This window comes from Lathamus discolor, chromosome 2 (assembly GCF_037157495.1).
Source record: "Lathamus discolor isolate bLatDis1 chromosome 2, bLatDis1.hap1, whole genome shotgun sequence".
Classification (NCBI taxonomy): domain Eukaryota; kingdom Metazoa; phylum Chordata; class Aves; order Psittaciformes; family Psittacidae; genus Lathamus; species Lathamus discolor.
Genome location: NC_088885.1, coordinates 108,878,374 through 108,902,191, shown reverse-complemented (window position 1 = coordinate 108,902,191; position 23,818 = coordinate 108,878,374). Strand labels below are relative to the sequence as shown.

The 23,818-nt window shown below is 44.3% G+C and overlaps 1 protein-coding gene across 2 annotated transcripts in view; it reads right to left on the bottom strand.

Moving 5' to 3' along the window:
- EPB41L3 (erythrocyte membrane protein band 4.1 like 3) overlaps window positions 1–14,934 on the bottom strand; it is a 150,581-nt gene extending 135,647 nt beyond the window's left edge. The window contains exon 1 of one of the 2 annotated variants that reach the window (XM_065668036.1): window positions 14,746–14,934. The gene's annotated coding sequence lies outside the window, so the exon portion shown is untranslated. Of the gene's footprint in view, window positions 1–7,665; window positions 7,855–14,745 lie in introns of those variants that run through there. The other variant, XM_065668031.1, reaches the window with a different exon arrangement.
- Between the last annotated feature and the right edge of the window lie 8,884 nt (window positions 14,935–23,818).

The following is a 23,818-nucleotide window of genomic DNA, read 5'->3' as shown; positions in this document are numbered from 1 at the left end:
AACTAGAAGTACGGTGTTGGTTACCATGCAAACCGGCTTGTGCGTGGTGCAGCATTTGAGTTGACAACGCTGTATTATCCAGCACTACAAAAAGAAAGATACTGCCTTGCTTTCTTTTAATCTTTAATTTTACAACTAGGTTTTAAAAGAACAGTGGCATTTTTTATTTGGACCAACTTTAATTTTCTTTAAGGAGGGAAATGTTTTTTTTCCAGGATTTAAGGAAAACAGGTATTTCCATGTTTTGTTCAGAAATTGCCATATAACCACTGCTTCTAAATAGGCAATTAAAAGAAAAAAAAAAAACCCAACCCCAAACAACACAAGATATCTGGTGATCTACTGGATCACTGCAAGACTCAGAGACCTCAAGTGACACAACCTTAAGTTTGCACTCATTGTCCACTCTAGGAGAAATGTGAAATTAAGTAACATGGAAAAGTAAATTAGATTTAACAATGTGTTATTTTATTTTTTCTAAAAAATTCAACAGTTAAATAAATGTTTGGGATTTATTTTTTTCCTACAGAAGACAGTATTTAATAACAAAAAAAAAATGGTCAGGTAGTCCAGCAGGCTCACCCCAACACTACTGTCTCCATAGGGTTGAGAGACCAAGTTTACATCTGTAAGGGGCTGGAAGTTTAGAGGTTGCCAAGTACACCAGGATCTCAAAACCCACGCCTGGAGCTCAGCAGTGCTGCCCTGTGCCCAGGGTGGTTTCAACACCCACATTCCACTTCCCATGGCCATCGCTCCCAATCCTTTTACCCCCATGCTGGGGTCATCTGGGCCCCCCAGCACCCTCCACAATGGTTCGCGATTTCATGTAGCTGAGGTAACCATCTCACTGCTCCTACCCAGCACCAGATGTTTCCCATTAACTTTGTCCACACTCAGCTTGCAAGTGTCAACTGGAAAGCCCAGACCCCAAATATTTGACAGATGAAACAACAACGGGCTCTTTGCCAATGACACAGGCCTGGATCCCAGCCCCTGCTCCACATTGCTCTGGTGCCCAGTGGAAAACAAGCCAAGAGCTGCCTTGGGATTGGTGTCAGGGATCTTCTCCACCTTTGCAAGGGGCAGGCAGCTCCGCAGATCTCTGACCACAGGGGCAAATGACACAACCCCACCATGCCTTCAAGCTGCACGGCAAAGGTCTGAAACTTCCCTGCTTCTCCAGTCTGGAGTTTAAAAGGTCAGTGGAGAAGGCAAATCTGTGTTCAGGCTGAAGTATTTCAACTTTCTCAGTCTGAGCCAGCTTAAGAAAAAAGAAAAAGAAAAAAAGAAAAAAAGAAGCTGCTTGTATGAATGATCACCACCTTGAACATCTGAACAACTGCTCTTCTTCATGCTTCCTGCTTGTTTCACCACACTGTTTATCATCAGGATGCTGGTGCCATGGGACAATAGCTATCAAATACTTTTAGTTTATATTAGTTCAAAACATGATACCCCTTTTAATAAAAAAATAAATAATTTACACAGCCTTTACCAAAGGATTACATATTATAAAAACTGAAATACTAAGAAAACAGTAAAAATAAAGGACTGAACCCCACATGCTGCTTTAGAGAAGCACTACGTACTGGAAAACTATTCTGTTGACTGGATATTAACATTCAGTACACACTTCAAAATTCATTACTTCAGAACTTCACAGTTAGATTTCTGATTCTGACTTTACCGACAAACATGCTGGTTTCCAACATGCCACATCAAATAATGTGAGAATATATACAGGAGCTAACCATAATCTAGTCCAGGATCACATTATTGCCATTCTGGCTTAATTTCTGTTTAACTATATGCTACTTCATAAAAGGATTATTATAGCTTCAAGTGCACATGCAAGATATAACAGTGTTTCAGCTGCCATTCACATACTGACTGTATTGAGAAATGTCTCATTCCAGATAGGCATCACTTCCGCTGATGATTATCTCAATTTCTCCACTATGTCCTTTATCCACACAGCAAGGACATTCAAGAAAAGGAACTGGAATTTCTGATCTTTAATTTAAACACTAGATGGAGCCCACTTCCCAAGACTGGAAAAATGAAAGTTCTCCTTGCAGCGAATTCTTACCAGCCTATTGCAATATCTAGTCATGCATAAACACAACAGAACTCCAACAGCTGCAGTGACTGTCATTACTGCAGAAACATATACTGGCCAGCAATTAGATCTCTGTATAAAGAGACAGGCTTTAATACTGAGTAACTGCACAAGATTTTATATTCCTTTACAGATACATTAACTTCATGTAAAAGACCTGCAATGCTTGGATAAACCAGGCACATATGGATTTTTAAGTACCCTATAACAAACAAAATGATGGTTTGAGAGGACTACACCTGAGTCTGATCCCTTTTGATTTTGACAATAAACTCTACTGATTCAACTATATGAGAATTTTGCAAAAATAAATTGATTTTAAATAGGAAGGATCCGTTTTCAGTTGGTCTGAATCAGTTCTAACAAGAAAGCTCATCTGTGATGTTTGATAAAATGCCAGCTCTCTCAAATGAAACATACCACATGTTTAACTAGAGATAAGTGAGCTTTGGTGTTAAAAATAGGATGCAACAGCACCAAACCACAGTATAACTATTCTGGTGAGAAGGAAAAAGAAATAAAAAGAGAGCCGAGTTGCCACTATCCAACTTTAGCAGCCTCACGGTTACTGGACAAATACATTTATCTACAGCTCCACCACAAACAACTGCTACTTCTGCCGTGTTTTGGCCATGCTTTGGACTGGCTTCACAATCAAAGGGTAAGCAGAAATCACAGGCAGACAACCCTTGGCCTTTCCTTAGCTTGCTGAAGGACGTGTTCACAGGAACAGCTAAAAGCCAAGCAGACAGACAATAAAGTTGTGTAAAGCCTGATATGCGATTCCCAGCAATGCAATTCTGCTGACAGCCAAGGTATCACTGATTGCTTTAACCTTTGCTCAGCCTGGGCCACTGCCTTCACCTAACTCTCTTCTTAACAAACCTATGGTAATAGCTTCATCAAGGTTAAGATTAGCATGAAGGCAGTTAGCTTTACCACAGAAGACTACCTTTTGCTCAGTGTTTCATCCTTCTCAAACAAAATTAACCACAGTAACATAGCTTGCCTTAGGACATTTTCTGAATCATCTTGGAGGAGAGACTAGAGGAGAGAAGGAATTACTAGCCACCAACTTGGATCCTAACAGCAATTTTCAGAAGGAAAAATAGAGCCTGTGAAGAATGGTGCAAATTCTTTCTAAAGGACCCTACTTGCTGCTCATTTCTGTGAAAGATCTACACAGCACATTTCCATGGTCCCACATCCCTGTGGATGAAAGCTGGTCTTCATGGTCTTGCTGCTGTGATGCTTTGAAACCAAGCAAAGGTCTTCAAAAGCGAGATATGCTGCTAAGAGATCGTGGCTTGTACTCACCATCATGTTGACAAGTGAACGCTCAACTCAACCGAAGAGCATGCACAGGGCGATGCTCACATCTGCCCGGGCTAGTTGTCAGACCTAGGGCTTGTGAACAAACACGCTGTGGTTGTAAAAGCAACAGGCTTTCCAGCTGGAGCAAGCATACAGTCGACTCAAACATTAATACTTCTGCTGATGAATATCCTGGCTCAGTCCTGTTACATTATGTACGTTTTTCAGTCCTGCTACATTATGCATGTTTTCCAATATATCGGAATGGCACATGTATCAATCCATCTAAGCACAGATTTGTGTTTTGGTTTTGGTTGTTGATTTGTTTACTTTTTTTTAAACAGTGGCTATAGCAAGCACCTAACATTCATTTTAAAAGCAAATCTGAAAACAATTACCATTTGTTTGGCACTTGACCTAAAATCATCTGGGGGAACACGCCCATTTACTTCCACAAGCTTCTGGTTCAACAAAACAGGGACTTTATTAGCAGGAGAGTATCTCATCAACTGCACAAATTAAGTGTCAGCAAAAGGAGGAGACAATTGAAGTACCAGCCACAGTTGCAGGTTTGACTAAATAGTAATGTTTAACTACTTCCTTATCACAATCTTGCTGTACAACTATAATTTAGGAACCTTTGCCACTGTAATTTTCTTTGCTTCATTTTCTTTACAGCTATGCTTTTTATGTGTCAGACTAAGTACTTGTTCATCAGCACTATTATCCATGCAACAACTGAAAATAAACAGCTATGGGCAAAAAGCAGAGGAGAAGAAATACAAAGTCTTTGCATACATATAAAAAAGAAAATAAAAGGCATATTACACAGTGTAGTATTTGAGACTGGAGGAAAAATATTCATGTAACTATTGTGACTTTGTCCATAATTCTAAAGATAGTCACTGTGCAGGCACATGGAGCAGCATGATTACAGTGTAGGTAAAGTTAAGGTTAAAATCTAAAGCTTTTAGTTTCTCACAGCAATAATCCTGATGGCTTTCAGCTTTTGAATATGGAAGGGATGAGACACTGTGACCTTGCTGGGATCTCACCCACTGACCATATCGCATCACAGCTAGGGCACAACAAGCAAGAATGACAGTTCACTTGCTATGTGAGTGGAAGCAAATGGGTAAATAGTGGTAAAAAGAAAAGTGCAAAACAAAAAAACAAAAAAAACAAAAAAAAGAGAAAGCCTTTGAAATCCCACTTGGAGTTACTAACTGTTGCTTTCCATATTCACACGCATAGTTTCCAAACACAAGGAAGGAAAATCAACTTGTAAATTAAACTAACTCCCTTCGGGGAAGAACAAAAATCAAGACTACAAAAAACAGAAATACAACAGAAAAACTGGGATTGGGTTAAACACTTAAATTCAGTCACTTGCACGTTTATAAGCCATATCCTATTAATGGCACATTGTTTATATTTTATGTCAGGTGTTTGCCAGACTAACTCTAATGTTGCAGGCCATCTTCCTGAAAACACAAACGACTGCTTGGGGGGTTGTCTAAACCATAAGCAGTCTGCTCCTCCAAAGTCACTGTGGACACCTCTGACCCATATGAGCTCCTCTCTACAAACTCCCCTACTTCTTCCTGCAAGGCTGCCTCAGTATTTGACCACTTCTCAACAGTAGCTGTTTGTCTCCACATCACCACCCGAAACCACCTACTTCACACTGGGGAGCAGACTCCTCCTCAGTCCAATCAACCGTAGATTTTACTCTGCCTCCTATTCATAGTCTCACATAATTTTTGAAGGACTGGGAATGGCCACAGCAGAGTCAGTTGTGAGATCCAGCCAGGTTCCTCAGGGCTTTATCCAGTCAGGTCTTGAAAATCCCAAGGATGGGGACTGAGTAGCCTCCCTGGCAAACTGCGCCCCTGCCTGGCCCGCCATTCTCACAGTGAAAATACTTCTCCCTGTAACCAGTGTGAACCCCGCTCCTTTCAACTGCTGCCCACTGCTTCCTGGCCTTCCGCCACATACTGCTGGGAAGAGCCTGGGGTGACATCAGATCTACTCTTTTAGTGAAATATCATTCCTTACACTTCTAGTTCTGATATTTATCTGTTTATGCAGAGTACACTTTGCACTTTGATTCAGATTGCTGTTTCAGATTTTAACTTTGCTAACTGCATTTGCCAAAAAATTAAAATATAACCAAATCGGAGGGAAAGTGAAAAATAAATCTAAGAATAAAACTTGGGTGGAAATGCTCATCCATGTGATCACATCAAACTTCCCCTGATGTGCCATGGTGATGGCAGCCCTTCAACACTCATATTACTGCATTTCCAGATACTGAAGCGGCATGTCTTTAAATAGGTGTAACATAAGAGCCAATTATTCATATACATTACAAAATAGGCTAAAAAAGAAAGATACATGCTGAAGCAGAGCCATAAGGAATGCACTCTGATCATTTTCAGACTCAAAGAGGTTTGGGTAGTCTGTCCATCACAGTAAATACATATTACTTTTGTTCCTGGGCACAGGAGCTATTACTCTCACAGGCTGATCAAGGCTTTTTAGCACATCAAAGCACGTCAATCTGAAGCAGCAGTCCACTTACAGATCTTAGTGCTACTCAGTTACCAAATTGCCATGTACCAGTCATGCAGAAGGGTTCTTAACTGCACTCCTAAGCCACGCTGAGGACTAAAAGATATGTAACCAGAACTAAGAGAGGAGAAAAGTGCAACAGTGCAACAGATGTTCATCCTGCCTGAAAGGTCATGTGAAACGTGATTAGCGCCATTATCCTCCAGGACTCTGTATATTGCCTTGAGACAAGGGCTTTCCGGAATAAGCTATGGATCAATAAAAAGGATTACACAGCAATACTTCAGAAATGCTCAAAGGCAAAATATCAGCTTTTATCTCAGATTTCTCCAAAGCTGTACCTGAGAAGAAACCCTTAAGTTTAAGACCCATGTTTCAGTCTCAGGCTCTTGCACTGGTGCAAAAGACACAGGTGCCACAGACTGTGCACATTCAAGAGAATGAAAAGGAAGAAAGAAAGGTAGAGAGGTGATGCCACACACACACACACACCCCCCGACAGGGTGTGCACCAGCTAAACCAAGTGGCAATCTGTCAGACAGCAGCCAGCCCCCAGCCCCACGCTTTACCCAGGATGGGGCTGCCCCCAACACACTGGGGAACACTTGCATCTCCCTGGGACAGGGCAGGCAGCCAACACCATACTTGCTTTCTCCCTCAGAACTTAAGGCTGTGCATAAATGAAGTTGTCACCTCACAGGTGAGAGGCGAAGCAAGTTGTTTTCCTTAATTGAGCCTATTAGTAGTAAGGAGTCATTCCTGCTAGGTCTAAATAGCTCAGAGATAAAACCCAAGGCTGCTAAGCTGCCAACCACCTACAGTCAGTGTTCAGATGGAGCTTCACTCTTACAAACAAAGCTGGGTGAATACTTCCACCTCCAACCATGCTTCTGGAGCAAATCTATGGGCTGATACATTTGCAGCAAACGCCTTCTCTGCAGCTGTCCAGTCACCTTTTATGGAAAGTCCAAAGTGCCAGAACCTCATCCCCAAGGAGCAACAGCACATGTCCCCAGACTGCTATTCTGAGGTCAGCCATCGGCATGCGAGTAAAGAGTATGACCCTGAGAGCGCATCGTGCCTTTTTTTAAAAACTGAAAAAAAGAGAGAGCTCACCTGAGACTACTTGGGATGTTAATCCTCCTCACGGAAACCTCTGGTACAATATTTAATGCAAACACACTATCAACACATCATCTCTTAAAGTTCACACCACAGACAACACAGGTATTAGGAACAGCAAGAACTGCACAGCACTTGTCAGAAAAGCCATCCAATGAATAAATCATTTTCTGTCTGAGCTATTTGCAGAAGCGACTGAATAAGCCGGAAAAGAAAAATTAAAATGTTCCAAGCCATTGCTTCACAGTGTGTCTTACAGAAAAGTAATTTTAAAATTATTACACTCAATCTCATAAAATGACACTATTTCAAATTAATCCACTCTGTGTTAATTCCTTCACCTTTACCAACAATAAAACAGGCTAAGAAAAAAAACGCTTCACCAAGAGAAGCTGAAATTCAGTAAGCTTTGCCTTTTGCTTCTACAAGACAAACATCACAGAATTAGCTTTCATCCAGCCCAACTGCCGATAAACAACACTCCTCTTTCTCCGAAGTAGCGTAAGTAAGTGAAATTCATTTTGCAGACTCACCAGTGTCATCCATATCCCAGGAGGCAGTCAGTTGTCCAGTTTGAGAAGTCCATGATTGTAGCATGTTCACAGCAATCAACAGGAAAACAAGGCAGAAAAGGAGAGAAAAAAACCAAAATCAAAGCTCTTCAGATTGAATTAATAAGACAGCATTATTGCTTTCTATGAAGTCTGTGTTACAGAATAGTTTCAGATAACTCATTAAAGGGACTGAACACACCCCCCCCCCTTAACTTACTCTAAAAGAAAATTAACACAATAGCAACGTCACATTGATAAAAGAAAAAATACACTCTAATAACGAACTGTCAAGGTTGGCCTTCATAAGAAAGGCTTTGTGAGGGGAGAAAAATATATTTACAAAAGAAAAAGGCAGATCTTTCGCAGTACCCCCTCCCCATTAGCAGTAACAGGTGAACAACATCACACCCAGAAAAGGTGTATTCTTTGCTCATATTGCTGACATTTCTAAATCCTTGATGAGGAAATGTAACATTTGTGAAGGAAGCAAGTCAAAAACCACCACAGGCCACAGCAAATGCTCATTTTCAGAATCCACAGTTGAGGGATGGGTCAGTGATAATTCATTCTTTCAGTTAAGGGGGCCCAAGGCCTACCCCACACCTGAGTATCTATGCTCAGTTACACATCTGCAAACTGTCAAGAACATCCAAGGTGAAATAACAAATATTTTTTACTTGGACCTTGAACAGTACCTGGGTGACCAAACCCAGTAAGTGTCACCTCTCCTACCAATAAAAAGCCTAAGAACAAGTTTTACAGCTTTCTCAGGCTCAGCATTGATTTCTTTTGGCAACCACTCCAAACATTCAACCAATTCAGCATTTGGTATTTTGCTTTTTTATTATTATTCCTTTGGAGAGGGAATGCTTTAAAGATTGGCACAAAATGGCAATTACTATGGGTTAGCCTAAACAAATTGCACATGCATAACAGCAGTGAAAGCACGCTCTTCTTCGGACCAGAGAAACTGATTGCATTTGCAAGTTAAGAAGAGCACAAGGCCATGAGTACAAAGACACCAGATGAAGAGAACATTGAAGCCTGCAGTGGAGGGGAGGTGGCAGTGAAGAAAACCAGCCATCTTCTCTCCGTAGCTGTATGATTATCAGATTGATTGTCAATGCAAACAGCACCAAGGCTGATAAGATGCCATGAAGCCAAAAGTCACTGCAAAGTCTCCTGCAACAGACTGGAGTATCTTCCCCATTTCATAGGTTTCAACCATTCATATTCTTCAAAACAACTGTTCTCAGGAATACAGATATCCTCACAACTCAGTGATCTTCTGCTGGGTCCCAGCACAGGGACCTGGGGCCAGAGCAACATTTCGCCCTCCAGAAATCCCAAGGCAGTGTAAGAAGGCAGTGAGCTACCTGCACAGACCTTGGTGTGGTTTCTTTCTGATCCCTGTAGAAACCATGCCTTACAAAGGCAAATTTATCTGTTGCTGTCAAAGAAGAAAACATAACTGGCACAGTCAACTAATTTGCAGCCCCCCTGTGGATTACGGCTGATGAAATATCTCCTCCTCTGCCTCCACAGCCCATTAATAAGACAGCACAAAGACTGCAGAAGAAGGATGATGATTGCTCATGTATTTACCACTTTGCTAGGGAGCAACTTTTTTTTTGGTCACTGTTTTTGTAGGAGTGCTTTTACAGAAGGAGCCTTTCCAACGCCTTCATGTGAAGAATATTAGAGGGGAAAGGGAAAAGAGATTGCAAAGGATTTGCCTTCATTTCTGATTTCTCTCGTCAGTCTTGTGAACCACAGTACTTCTCCAGAGATGTGACCATATATCATCACTGCCGATGTGACTGCCCAAGGTATTACCTACCTTTTCCCCCTGCAAGAGAATTTGTGATTACTTGGAAGACACTTTTACTGGAGCAGGCATGACTCCAAATACTCCCAAGGACTGTAATGGCCACTGAGCGACCTGACTAAACACAGGACTTCAAATTAAGGAAAGTCAGATTTTGATGGTGGGATGGAGCAAGATGAACATTAATGAACTTACCAGGAGATAAGAGGTCAAGAAGTCACAGGAAAGCATATGTTGTGTAGGTGGGAACAAGGGAAATGTGGTGTGCAAAAAGAGGAGGAAGGAACGAAAAAAAACAGTGTGGATGACTCAAAATCTGTATAATCTGAGCAGGAAATCTGCTGAACTAGCTTATTTAGAATGTGGAAAGGATGGGAGAGCGGGATAGTACTGTAGCATCTCCATTGACAACACTGCACGTGCATTTCTGAGTGAGAACAAAAGGTGGTTGCTCAAGTTTGACACGTTACAAGGGACAGGTTTCCATGGGCAGCTCAGAAGGTTTGTGCAGGTGGGGAAGTCACGCTATGCCACGACAGGATGGATGTATGAATGGGTGTGATGTAAATTGCCTTGAGTACTGCAACAACATCCACTGCCTACACTACATGCCAGTTGCTTGGCTCGCAGTGAGGAGAAATACATTAGAGCAAGACCACAGAGACATTTTGCATTCCCCCTAAAATAGCTCTTTGCGTGCTATTTTTGCATGACACTGGTTAGGAAACCAAAAACGTTGGTTCAGCATCAGGCAGTAATTTTAGGGTCAATTGCTTCTTCACCAGACACTGAAATCACAATTTTTCAAGCATCAAATTAACTGTGAATGTTTTAGGGGACAGTGAACTTTAGTTACGCACTATTACTGTGGGTCCCCATCTCAAAACCCTATCTTGTAAATCCCTCTTGTTATGCCAGGTGCTTTTTTTTTTTTTTTTCTCCTAGAATTGCACTTTAAGATGAACTCTGCAATTACACTACTTGCTTTCTGCATCATCAGCTTGTTCCTGACTGTTACACACTCTCCAGCATACAGCTTTCAAGTGGTGGAATTCACTTTCAAAACCACGCGAAGCATTTCATCCATTTATCACAGAAGTACATCAATATAGGTTTTCCAGCTGAAAGCTTCTGAAAGTTTCCTCAAAACTTTTATGCTCAGCTTGGACCCATTCCTAATCCACAGGCAGGGTAAAAGACTCATCTGGCACCACTGCACCATGAAATAAACAAACAAGAAAGCCTTAATGAGGTTCAACAAATAAAATGAAAACCAGGGCTATGCATCTTTCCCTAATACTGTTGGTACAATACAGAACAACTACACACCTTGAAGCTGCATCTGATTTCATTCTGGATCTAGCTGAATCAAACTGGTATTTAAACAGCATCTCAGGCAATGCTCCAGGGGGGCAAGAAAGAAACTAATGGAAATTGGAAAGCCATTGCTGGGGATGATGTCAGATTTGGACTTATGATATCACCTGCCAGTGGAAATTCTAGGACAGAAACAGACTTTCATATTTTTCTCCTCTATGCAAATGTTATTCAAGTGTGAACATGAAAAAAATGTTCTTTAAAAACAGAAAAGACCATCCAGCAATATCCTACAAATTCTGTACATCTTCAGCTAATCTAAATGAGAAGCGCTTATTTTGTATCAAAAAAAACCTTTATGGAAATAAGACAGTTGACATGACAAATGATGAAATCAGAAGTGCTGTGGAGATTTCACATTTAAGTGATGTATAACAAAGTTGAGTTTGGTTTGTTCAGTCTCCATGTCAGGTCCACAGCCCCACCTCCACAGCTTGCTATCTGACCACTGAGACAACTGCCTTAAGATTACCACATCACGAGCAATGAACTATAAAACTGAAAATTCCCAGCTGCTTTCAGTAAAGCAAAGGCAGCATTATACATCATCCGTAACAAAATCTCCCCTCCATTCTTGCCATATAAAACCCAAGCGCTATTTGAGTTTCACAACATACAAACTATGGTCAGTCCTCAGAAGGGGAGAAACTTCAGCTCTTGGCAAAGTCTCCTAGGTTCACCTAAGAGCACTAAGAACACACTAAGAGCACACCTAAGAACTCTGTGAAAAACCCATACACCCATATGTAGATAAACGTATGCATAAATGTAGTATATGTATGTACACACACAGAGATATATGCATACATAAATTATATTTAATTTATACAAAAATTATATTTTTCTATCACCCAGCAGGTGGCACTCGTAGCACAAGCTCCTGAGGCTGGACACTGTGGGAGGCTGTGAGCAGGCACAGCTCTACAAGAGGCACCATCTCCAGAAAGGTAAAACCACCATGGTCACGAATGCATCTACCACCCTTTTGCAAGACCTGAAGCATCAAGTCCAGTATCTGGGCCAAAATCCCATTAAGCTTACTGGCCAGGCACCACATCCATTAATTCCCTCAACAGCTGCCAAATCTCAAGCGCTTTTGCAGCCTTTCCAGAGGAGCAGCATTTGGGGGGCTGGAAGGGTTCTGGGATATTTTCAACATAAGTATTACATTATGATGTCAAGAGCAATACAAATAAATGTAAAGCTTGCTTCAGACTTCATCACTTTTTTTCCCATTTAACACACCCAACTAGTTTTCAATTAGTCCCACTAATAATTTGGGCTTTTGAAGATCTCATGAAAGAGCAAATCAGAACTGGCAGAGGAAATGCTGCTTTCCTTTGATTAAAATTAAAGACTTGTTTTCACCCATGACTTAAGTGTCACTATTGTACGTACGCTCTTAATACACCTCTTCTTCAGCTGAGTGGTGCTTCAACTTCAGCTGAGTGGGTTTGTTTTTAAAAGAAACATTTTCCCTTCAAATTCAGTATTCCACCCATCTGCCTCCCCTCTTTAAAAAGTCAGTTCAGAAGCATCCATTTGAAAGCATCAGCTCTGCAAGGAGCAGTGCTGTTCCCTGTAAGAGAATGCCTCATGTCAGATTGAACGATGCCTTTCCAAGGTCATTTCATGTTCCAATGGGTTTGTTATGAAGTTGTGGAAAGGCAGATAAGGTTGCACGAGATAGTAAAGTGCCTTCCTAAGCTAGTTCTGGGCAGTAATGTGCAACCAATATTTGAGCAAGGGACTTCAGTAACATTTACCTCTGAAAGAAACTTCATATGCTGAGATAAATGCTGCTGCAGGAAGGGCAGGAGTAGTACTGAGAAACTGATAGTCTGCTTTCCTGCTAGCTCCCAATTAATTTTAATTTTTTGTTTTAAAGGCCAAAGAAAAGGTCATTTTCTTGACAAATTTACATTAACTGCATGTGTTTATGGCAGCTGGCAAAGGCTGGGGGATTTCTAGGAACGCTACGGGGGGATCTCTTCAGGAAGTTTTGTTAAAATACCTAACCCTTCATAATGATGAGAATTTGATGTTAAAAACTGCTCAATTCTGAATCAACAGCAATACCTCCAAGTTGCAAGAACAACGATATCAGAGTAGCTCTTTATTAGGTACCAGGACTAACAGTTTTCAGGGTTAAAAAGGGTGGGGGGTGGATATATAAAGAATATATCCAAGAATGTTTCTTTGAAAGTGCTGTAGTCACATTGTGAGGAATGATGATCCGGTATTTTTAGATGCTTCTAATATAGTCCAAAAATGGAGGAAACCATATAACAGTATCCTCTTAGCAAGCTTTTAATACTGCCTGAGCCTATCCCAAACTCCAGAAGAAGGTGAGCATCTGGCAGCACATTGAATTGCGTGTCACCATTTCAGCCATCATACCAGGGGCTAAATCCTTCCCTGCAAAGAACAGGGGAACACGCATATGAAGTCCAGAGGGACTGAAGCAGGGAAGGGGGGGAGGGGAGGAAATCCTTCTCACAAACGGTTAGCTACATCTTAATGAGGTTTAATGCTTGATGAAGGATCACCAAATTAGGATCCAAAAATGCGAGTACTTGGCACCGAAACAGCCCGGGGGGGGGGGGGGGTGTCAAGTCCCACACGAGCATTTGGGGGAGGAGGGGGGGTGTCCAACAGCCAGTCAGGAAAAATTAGGAAAATGGCCACCCAGCACTGAACTGTGCACAAAATGCAGAGTTTCGGTGCTTCCAGTTCTGCATTGCACCCTGCGCTCCCAGCCCCCCGCAGCCCCACGCGCTCCCGAGCGCCCCGCAGCCCCCTCTCGCCGGCGGAGCGCGGAGCTGCGGGTCACCGTGCGCTGTCCGCCCCGCTGTCGCCGGGGCTCCGCTGCTGCGACTTCTGATTTTCCTGCTAGTATCACTTTTCTAATGAATCGCTGTTGCTGCTGAAACGTAAACTGCGCCGGCTGAATAGTTTTAGCTTTTTTTTGAACATCTGAACGTGTGTGTGTGCCTGCGGCACACCTCATGAATACCCCACTATTACACATTTTTAACTCTGCAGACGTGCTGACCCCACCGACCGCCCGCAAAACCTTGCGGCTTCCTCAGGGCTGGCCCCAAGCCTACACTAAACCACCCCCAAAACGGGCTCCGGCGCCCCATCAGCACCGAAAGGGCTTACCATCGGATGTTCCCCCGGCCGCGCTCCAGCCTGCACAGCGCGGATCCCCCCGCTCTCTGCCCGCCCCGTTCCGCAGCTGCACCGCGCAAAGCTCGTAACTTTGCTGCTGCGTCCCAGCCCCCCGCACCTGGGCGGATCTTCCGCGGACGATGCCGTGGAAGGTAAAGAGGCGGGAAGGGCGGCTGAGGGACAGGCTCCCGCAAGAGCAGTACCCGCCTGCGGCACTCCGCACCGCGCGGCCCCGCGCATCCCGCACCGCACCGCGGGCGGCACCTCCGCTCCGCCGCTGGGGGGTAGGTTGTGAGGGAGCAAGCCCTGCCAGAAGGCACCCCGAACCGGCCCACGGGGGGAGATGAAGAGGTGAAGGCGGGGGAATATCCCTAACAGCCAAAGGCAAAAACGTGGAAGGGGGAGAAAGAAAAAGGGGAAGCGGCGACCCCGCACCGCAGACCTGCGCCCCCGGCCGCCTCCGCAAAGGCGCGGAGCGGAGCTGAGCCGCACGGCGCCCCGGGGGGGCAGCCGGGGCAGCGCACGCCCCTCAGCCCTCCCCGCTGACCTCAAGCCAAGGACAGCTCGGCGGTCCCGCTGTGCATCACGAACCGGTGGGCCGGGCTGCGCGGCGGCACCGGGGCTGGCAGTGCAAGGGCGGCCCGGGGAAGCGAGGGGAGCGGGGACGGGCAGCTCCTCACCTGAGCCTGCCTCGGGACGTGTTCTCCTCCGCCGCCGCGGTAAGCGCCTCCTCCCGCTCCCCACGGAGAAGGCCGGCGCGGACAGCCGCGGCCCGCAGAAGTTACGCGGAGCCGGGCTCCCACCTGCAGCGCCCGGCAGACTCCAGCAACCCGCACGGCTCCGCTCGCCTCGGCACCGCGCGGATCGGACCGCCCCCCTCCACCTCCCTATTGGCGACGCCGCAGCCGCCCCGCCCCGCCTACCCGGAGCGCCCTCCTGGGCGGCGACGGACTTCGGTGCCGGACCCCCGGGAGGAGGTAGGGAGCCGCGCAGGGCATCAGCAGCTCCTGTCCCCGTCCACCCGCGCCCCGGTTTTTCCCCTCTTCGGCACAAAACAGTAAAATCCGTGACTTTACTGGGTGCCATCGTTAGGCATGTGAGGAGCCTATTGGCACAGCCGGCGCTGAGAGGCTCGGATGCGGGGGCTGCCGCCCCGTCCGACCTAGCTGAACACGGTCCTTAACGCCCTGGGGAGGCAGCAGGACCCCAGGAGTATGTAGCAGGGTGAGTGCTCCACCACGGACCCAGGGAAAACACAAACTTCCTTGAGACAACTGAAGGACAGGGCCGGGTGAGCAGACCGGACCTCCCGAGCAATAGTGCCTGCCAGAACACCGCAGCACCTCGTCCATTCAGTCTCTTTCCCGCAGCAACCCACAGCAATTTTCTGCCTTTTATAGCCTTCGGACAAATGTGCTGTAGACACAGAGGAGGACAGTGTATAGGAGGTGTGGAACAAAAATCAGTGTACAGCTGCACTGGTGGAAGTGTGGAAAGACTTCCCACATAGTGGTAATCTCCCATTGGATTTGGGATCGCCCTGAATCTCAGGAGAAGTGAGGTGGCACCTCTGGGAACACAGCTGTCATGTGATGGGAAACCCTCAGCTTCATTTGGAAGCGATGGGGATGCCCACACAGAAGTGAGAAATTCCCTGGAGAAAAGTACACTAAGGAAGAGCTAGAACTGCTCAGGACTGACTTGTCGTGAGCAAAGTGGTCATGAGATGTCCTACTAGGAGGCAGGAAGCATGTTCTCTGCTTTGGGTGTGAAGTCTTAAGTCATTAACGCCAAGATTATAGCTGACCCTGCTGAGGTCTCTAAGTCACTACGAGGCTGACTTATCCCCTGTGGGAGGCAGCCAGCATCCCCGCATTTAGCAAGCCTGCCGCCTGCACAGTACTGGCGCTTAACATCCAGCAAATCCCTGTTCCCGGTGACGGGGAAAGCCATCTCCCTCCCCAGAGCTGAGCAGCAGGGGCAGGCGGGATCCCTTGCAAACGCTGCGGTAGGAAGCGCTGCAGCGTCCCTTGGAGCTTGGCCAGCAGTGCTGGCTGCCATCCCTGCCTGAAGTTTGCCTGCAGTGAAAATTATTGCCGAATTCCACCACACATCGTCTGAAGAGGTCAAAGGATACCTGTGGCGAGGGTCTCCTTGTAAGGAGGGCGCAGGGTGCCAGCCACCAGTGGCAAAGGTTGAAGTCCCAACCAGGAAAGTTTAGTTCAGCACACGAGATAATTTTCTGTGATAAGTTACGCTGAGGTCAGCTCAGCAAGAACATCCTGCTTTCCGAGGGAGCTGTGTGGCCAGCAGATTTCCTGGCCGCCTGCTATTTTTTTTTTTATCATTATTTTTATTTATCCAGGGAGCTGTGTACAGCTATTGACTTTTACAGCTTTGCAAATTGATATGCAAGAGGTGATGGGCTCAAAGAGCTGAGGCAAAACTTTGTTAAATAGCCTCATTTGATTTTTCTGCTATTTGGCAAAGTGTTCATAGAAGATAAAGTCCCAGGTCTACGGCAGGATACACAGAATGAGGTGAGGGAGCTGGGACATCAGCAGGCATCCATTGGCTGAAAGCCACTGGTGTCACAACAGCTCCAGCTGGGGATGGCAAGGCCAGGCTTCCCAGCTGGAGCAGGGCTACAAGGCAAGGAGTGAAACTGTGAGCAGGAAAGTGACTTCGGTTATGCCACATCAATTTCTACTCACTGTCACGGAAAGGACTGATGGTGCGTCCCATGTTATGAGGGTTTTTTATCTCTGCTAAGGTCGAGAGGGGCACTGGAAGAAACCACATATGTAGAAAAAGTGCTATAAAATGGGTACTAGGGGTGGGAAGGCTCCCAGGGGAAGCTGGTGCTTTGCCATGGATTGGAGCAGGTATCTGGGGCTTCAAGGAAACTGGCTCTAGGTATTTCGGAAGCAATCACCCATCCTTGCTTTATTGGACAAAATGGCTGAAGCGTATTTTGTTCCACTGATGTGGGAAAAGGCCTCGCCAGTCCCTGTCAGGGAGGCATTAATTAAAGGAACTAATGGCAAGTTCCTAAAATATCCATCAGAGTGATCAGGATGTCTGCCGAGAGAAATCTGACTTGCTGGGCTTCAAGTTGTGCCAAGTCATTGTGTTCATCAGGAAATGAGAGTGTTCAGTGGCAGGTAAAACACAAATAAATCACACTGACCCTCCTCCGGTACTTTCTGCTCACATTTCCAAAGTCGTGTTCCAGGAGGTGGCTTACATACATTCATTGCATATTTACTTAATAGGCTGTAACCGCTCAGAGGCATTTTTTCTCTTATATTGCAGTTAATGCTTTCAGCACATTGTATAGGATTCTCTCCTTACTAGAATTACCATCCTAAGCACCCCTATCTGAAATTCCCCTGCTAAGGATATATTGCAGAGGCTGCATTCGAAGAATGTTAATCTGATTTATGGTAACCTGGCATGACAATGTTCAGTAATAGGTGATATAAAGTTGAAACCTTGCGACAGAGAGGACATTCGTCTCTGACCATGATGTGAACATGGAAACCCCAGGAGGGCCGGTGGGGAGAGTGCAGAGCCTGTGAGCATGGGGTGATGAATGAGGGGAAGTATTTGCAGCATCACTCTGAATAGCCATTTACAACAGAGGGCTTCATTATTTCTACACATATCAGTACTTCCTAGTGTGGACTGGCCTCATATATCCAAACTTTTATGGGCTCTCTGTATTATTTGCGTGGCAGTGGTGAGTTTTTTTACTTTAAATGAACCTGATTAATAATGGTTCATCTGCCGCTGCTTATTAACACACTGATGGGAGACCAAGTGGTGGGAGAGGAATGCCTCATTGTCGCTGCTCTCCAAACTCCAAAGGAGGTGTCCAGCCCTTCTCAAGCTTCTGAGACAGCCAGAGGCGTGGATTTACAACTAAATTTGAGTTCACATAAACAGAGAAATAAATACTATAGTAATATACTGTGAAGACAGCATTTTCTTTGCAGAAAGACCTTCCTGAATGGTCCTTGCTAGCATATCAGCATTGCTAGCATATCAGCAGCCAATGCCAGATCATGGCATCCCTTGACCCCCAAGGGCATCCCACAGATCTTTCACCATAGCATGGGTCCTCCTTCCCTTGCCGTGCAGATCAGTTCCTGAAAAGTTTTCTAGTCTGGCAATTTACCTGCTTACAGCAAAATCCAAGGGCACTTGTTTAAATACTCCATTTCCAGTAAATGAAACCATACACTGCTTTGCTCATGCATGGTCATTTTAAATTGATGGGGTTTGTTAGTAGGACCAGGGCAGTGTTTGTTACAATTTGCCAATCCCTGAGGATTGCTTTCAAATCAGAGACCATTATTATCTGAGATTAGAGCTATCCACAGCTTTATTTTTATACTATCATCAGCGCACATGATGTTTAAAAGACGACAGAAAGAGGCAGCATCCCTGCCCTGGCAAATATACAGTTTCAGGACTGAAACAGATTTATTGGAATCAATGTGCACTTTACTGTTAATTTCTTTGTGCAGTGAGGCCTCCTTTAAAGCTTGACAGTTTTTTCTCTGAAAAGCAAAATGCGTGCAAAATTCAGTTTAGCATTGACAGGGGACTTGACCAGATGATCTACCTGATCACTTATTGCTAGCTATGACTATAATTACGTGTCCACATCATGCTGTCTGATCTTTTAAGTTCGTCCTACACCATATTTTCATTCAGGGAAAGGAATTTACTTTAACATCATTCTTTCCCCATGTTACAAGAGCAATTTTTCACTGTTGATAAGAGAATGGCATTTTTGTTAAGAAATTGCAAATGACAGAGCCATGCTGTGTCATTTGAGCTTTCCTTATTTATTGATTATCTCCTTTGTTAGTGAATAATTCTGAAGAATTTCAGAATAATAACAATCTCTAGTATGTATCTATCAAATTGTACAGAAAAGACTTCAAATAAATTGTGTGAATTAGCATTTCAGCATATGAAATGCTGCTTTTGCAGCTTCCAAGGCTTGACCCTTAAAGAGAATAGCAAGACATATATTATTTGACATTTTAAGTGGACTGTCCAGAGGGTTGTGATCAAAGGCACAAAGTTCGGCTGGGGGCAAGTCACTAGAGGTGTACCCAAGGGCATAAGGTTGGGTTCAGTCCTGTTTAACATCTTCATTAATAATCTGAATGACGGGGCAGAGTGTATCCTCAACAAATTCACTGATGAGACAAAACTGGGAGGAGTGGTGGATGCACAAGGAGGTTGTGCTGCAATCCAGAGGGATCTCAAACAGGCTGGAGGAATGGGCTGGCAGGAACCTCATGAAGTACAATAAAGAGAAATGCAAAGACCTGCAACTGGAGAGGAACAAGCCCAGGCACCAGTACAGGCTGGGGGCTTATCAGCTGGAAGTCAGCTCTGCAGAGAAAGACCTGGAGGTCCTGATCTAAAAGCAGCTGACCAGGAGCCAGCAATGTGCCCTTGCCACAGAGGTCAGCAGTATCCTGGGCTGCGTTAGGAAGCGTGCTGGGACGTGGTCCTTTGCCTCTGCTCAGCCCTGGCGAGGACACAGCTGGAGTGCTGGGTCCAGTTCTGGGCTCCTGGTCTCTCCAGTACACAAGAGAGATGGACTTACTGATGTGAGTCCAGCTAACGAAGATCACTGAGGAGCCTGAGCCTCTGAAGTGTGAGGAGAGGCTGAGAGAGCTGGGTCTGTTCAGCCTGGAGAAGTCTCACGGGAGGATCTTAGCAATGTGTAGCAGTACCTGATAGGAGGGAACAAAGATGAGGGAAGCAGGCTCTTTTGAGTGGTGCTCAATGCCAGGACAAGAGGCAATGGACACAAATTAAAACACGAGAAATTTCATCTGAACACAAACCCCCCTACTTTTTACAGTGATAGCACTCAAACACTGGCACAGGTTTCCCAGAAAGTCTGTGGTGTCTCCCTCCTCGGAGATATTTAAAAGCCATCTGGACATGGCCCTGGGCAACCTGCTGTAGGTGGCCCTGCTTGAGCAGGAGGTTGGACAATGTGACCTCTAGAGTTCCCTTCGAACCTCAGCCACTCTGTGATTCTGTGACTAATTCAGATATCCCACAGAGCAGCACTGTTCTTGCTTCCCAATGACAAAATAGCAAAATACTCTAGTGAAATTCCTTTTTCTGACTTTGATGAAAGAAAATGTGCTATGCATCATTAAAAACATACCAGCATATTAAAACCATATTATGCTTGTAAAATAAAGAATGTTTTTTCATCTGTTGCCATCAAATTTATGCCTGTGTTAATGTGAAAAATTAAATAAATCCACATGGATCTCTCAATTAGTGATGCAAAATAGGTATATTATTTAGTTTGAAAGGAAAACATTTATATTCAAAGCTTGGGATGGAATATATACACTCCCATGGTTCAAATTTAAAGATATTGGGCAATTTCCAACCAGGAAGCAATGTCAAGATGAAGGAGATGGCAGGTTGGCCATTTTGCCCTATAATGGCTCCTCAGTCCAGGCCGAAAATGCAGTAAAACCAAAGAAACATCTGCCCTTAGTCTGGTTGACCTGAATGCGCAAGAGGCATATTATGTTGTTGGACAGGACTGGTGGCAGCCTGCAAGTGTGAAGTCTGGACAGTCACAGACCACACTGAAGTGGAAGGGCATGCTGATCATCTTTCTTTCAAAGGAAATGAAAGAGAAATTAAAGCCTCATTTGTTTAGTGGTAATTGAAACAAGACGAGTCACCGCCCAAGGTGCAACACAATATAGGAAGGCTGGATTGGAAACTCGGCCATGTGGCTAGAGGGGTTTCACTGGAAATTGGTTGCAAAAGAGAAAGGAAACGGGGCATTGATTTGGTTGAAGCTCTGCATTAGCTTGTGGGTGGAAAGAAGCACAAAGCAAGCAGGCAGCTGGACAGGCAGAGCGTGTGTGGCCCTAGAAAGGTAGCCAAGAATAAATGACTTTCTTTCTTTCCAGCTCTGAAAAGGCTGGAAAAATATCTCACAAACAAGAAGACAGTTCTAACTGTAAGGTCCTCTTGTGTCTGAGCAGAAAAAGATATTTGTATTTTAACAAACAGGTTTTAACCCACTCATAAAAACATTTTGACTTGAAGTGACCCTAGAACTCTGTGCAAAGAGCAGCTTATCTAACCGCAACATCATACAGTCTACAGCGCTTAAATCCGTGCCCCATAAAGCTGGCTTAGAGTCCCATCCTGCTATCAATTAGAACTCTTCTCACAAAACAGTCTGAAAAAGATGTATATTACAGCCTCAGAGCTATACAGCTTCTCCCACAAAGTTATGAAACCTTTCTTCCTTTAGGGATAAACAGTAAAGCAACATCTAATTTGTATGAATAACTCTTTCAGCTGCTTAAATACTTCCAGCTTGATGAATTTTTTAGGCTGTTCTGATTTCTCTGAATGTATTAATCTTCCACACCTGTTAGTTTATTGGAAACAGTGGAACATGCTGTGCTACTAGTGTTTCACCCTTCCTTCTCTGCTTTTTGAAGATTCATGGTGTGATAGCTTTGTTCAAATAATAAAATACTAGTTAACTGTCCTTTAGATGGATCTCCAGGTAAGAATTTCTGTCTGGATGGTCTGTGGGATGAAAAAACCACACTTGCTGACAAAAAAAAACCCCTGTTTTACCTTACTTCAGTTGTTTAGTCTAGTAGTGGTTCTTGCTGAATTGAGAATTTGCGGAAATGAGTAATAGTGCATGGACTACTGCTTTTTTCTTGCCAATTCCTCATCTCTAGATGCAATGCCATTTGGGTACAGAGCTATCCAGATGTGTGTCGCAGCTTGATTTCCTGGGGCTGTCTGAGGAAATGCTTCAAGAGAACTAGTGCTCTTTACCCCAGTGACATGATAAATCCCTTCAGGATGCTATATAGTACCGAAGCAGCAAAGCTTTATTGCATTTGCCTTAAATGGGTTCCTTTCCAGTTTGTTGAAAAGCCATCCTCCCTTACAAACATATTTGTGAAGCCCACAGAAAATGCGTTTTGTCATGTTTGACTGAACCTTCTTTAATTTGACAGTGGAAACTGTGTTCTGTAGCCTGAGCTGTTTGTAATCTGGGCTTTTTCACTGATACAACAGAAATAGCTCCAATTTGAAGGTGAAAATTTTCGCCCAAATTTCTGTGTTAACAACACACACTAAAGTCTACAATGCGGGAGGAAAGAAATGTATGCCTTAATCCTTTGAATGAACCGGTGCGTCAGTGTTAAAGACAGATTAATATTGATTTGGAATATTTATTTTACATATCCTCTATTGGTCTCTGCCTCTCACTACCCTGTTGCAATGCTAAAGACTCAGATGCCCAAAGCACAGCATGGCTTTTGTTTTCTCTTGCACCTGATTTGTGGAAGAGGAGGTAAGCTTGTGGCAAGAGCTGAGGTGGGAACTGTGCACAGCCCTCAGAGATGGCATTTAAGCCTTAATAAGTAGGGAGAGGGGAGGAGAGAAGGATTTAGATACCCCTGATGAGATGGGATGGCCCTACAGGTTGCAATCATTTTATAATAATTTTCAAGTTGCAGATTCCCCTGTTTTGACTTCTCTCTCATTTTATTTCTTTTTTGACAATGTACAGTACTGGAGACTCATAACTGCATTTTGTTGTAGCAGCTGTACCCGTGTTTTATTCCTGATGCAGCAGTGGGAGCTTGAAACACGGTGCAGGACCTCCAGCTCCTTGTCCTGGGATGGGTTTCCCATGAAAGAGCTGAGCTGCAGGGACAGTACCTGCTTTTAGCCTTGCACTGTGCAGGGCAAACTCCCTGTTGTGAGGGCTTGTGCACTCTGCTGCTGGAAATGTCCACGGCTAGGGCTGCCTTTGGGACTCATTTGTTATGGTTTGCGTAGATGGGCTGGCAATCAAAGCTGGTGGCAAGGCAGGCACTGTGATTTATGGGGCTTGCCCCACTCTGCCCAGCCTGGGCTTTCCCACTTTTGTTCCTGGCCACATGTTCAGCCGGGTGGTCCTCAACAGGCCAGTCCTGCCTCTGGCCAGACAGGCACTGCATCTGCTGACATAGGCAGTTCAGAATGGACATGGAGAACCAGGTCCAGCTGTAGATAAGGCTGCTTTTATTTCCATGTGAGCTGCCACAAGCCTAGGAAGACACTGAGCAGAGCATGTTCACGCTGCCTTTTTACTCTCCTCTTTTAAAGCTTAGGCTTTTATAGTGGAGAAAATAAAGATGACAAGTGAGCTGAAAATAGTCAGAGGATCAGAAGATTTATAAAGGTGTTTCCTGACAGCCTTTTTATTTTGACTATGTAATTCCTTTATGACATTTACATTTGCTGTGACAGTTACTGTTACTGCCCTTTACGTTCTTGTATGTGATTTTACAGCCGGGCTCATGGATTGATTACAAAAGGACCATTGCATATGCTTAAGATCAATAATCTGCAGGGCAAGCGATATTTAAGAATTAAAAAATGCTTGAAGCAGGATTGTTTAATAGACTTACACGTACTTTCAGACCATACTATTCTCCCTGATAAGCCCACAGATTCTTCTGGAGAGGAAGGGTTAATCTTCCTAACAGCTGCAAATTTTTCACAAAAGCAAGTGGCACATTTATCATTTAAAAAATCCAGAAAATTAGTCCATCCCCTTCACACTGGTGACTGACAGATGATAAGAATTCCTTAGTGAGATAACGTTTGTCTTGGGTGAGTATCAATGTGGAATCTTTTTATTTATTTATTATTTTT